Source organism: Oratosquilla oratoria, chromosome 18 (assembly GCF_046742065.1).
Source record: "Oratosquilla oratoria isolate Oo_2021 chromosome 18, ASM4674206v1, whole genome shotgun sequence".
Taxonomy (NCBI): Eukaryota; Metazoa; Arthropoda; class Malacostraca; order Stomatopoda; family Squillidae; genus Oratosquilla; species Oratosquilla oratoria.
Genome location: NC_134794.1, coordinates 1870001 through 1870531, shown reverse-complemented (window position 1 = coordinate 1870531; position 531 = coordinate 1870001). Strand labels below are relative to the sequence as shown.

The 531-nt window shown below is 55.9% G+C and overlaps 1 protein-coding gene across 8 annotated transcripts in view; it reads left to right on the top strand.

Moving 5' to 3' along the window:
• Positions 1-294: 294 nt before the first annotated feature.
• kn (EBF transcription factor knot) overlaps positions 295-531 on the top strand; it is a 413486-nt gene continuing 413249 nt past the window's right edge. For 6 of the 8 annotated variants that reach the window (XM_076201327.1, XM_076201328.1, XM_076201331.1 and 3 more), the window contains exon 1: positions 295-531. This exon is cut by the window's right edge and continues 1328 nt beyond it. The gene's annotated coding sequence lies outside the window, so the exon portion shown is untranslated. The other 2 variants (XM_076201329.1, XM_076201330.1) reach the window with 1 other exon arrangement.

Below are 531 nucleotides of genomic sequence, written 5' to 3'. Positions count from 1 at the left end.
GAATCTTTATATGCTCCTTACAACGAGGCGGCAGACTTTACATATTTACTTCTGGCTAAATACACCCGATTCTATGCAACTGAAGGGACGGTCTCCAGTCTGAACGAGGTTGTGTAAGGGCCGTGACCCCTTCAGATCGTGTTGGTTAACCAAACACGACGAAGATTCCGAAGCAGGCCAAAGGGGAATACTCTAAACGAAGTTAAAAGGAGCTCAGGCGTACTACCCATAAGGTTAAACGGGGATTTAAGAGGGGGGGGAAGGGGATTAAACGAGGGAGGGAGGGATTAAACTCCTACAACCAGTTCGTCGTCGATTCCTCGCCTACAGGAGGAGGAGGACCCTCGGAAGCGAGTACCCGCGCCTCCTTCTTCAGGCGCCGTTGCCGGAGGCGTTAGCGAAGGGCCCAACAGGTGGAGAGAGAGCCACGTGCCCGGGGCTCTCCCCGGGAGCTGCGCCACACTCCTCCTTACTCGCTCGGCCGCCAAGCCCACACTGATGAGGGCACCACAGTTTGGGTGGGCGCCGATC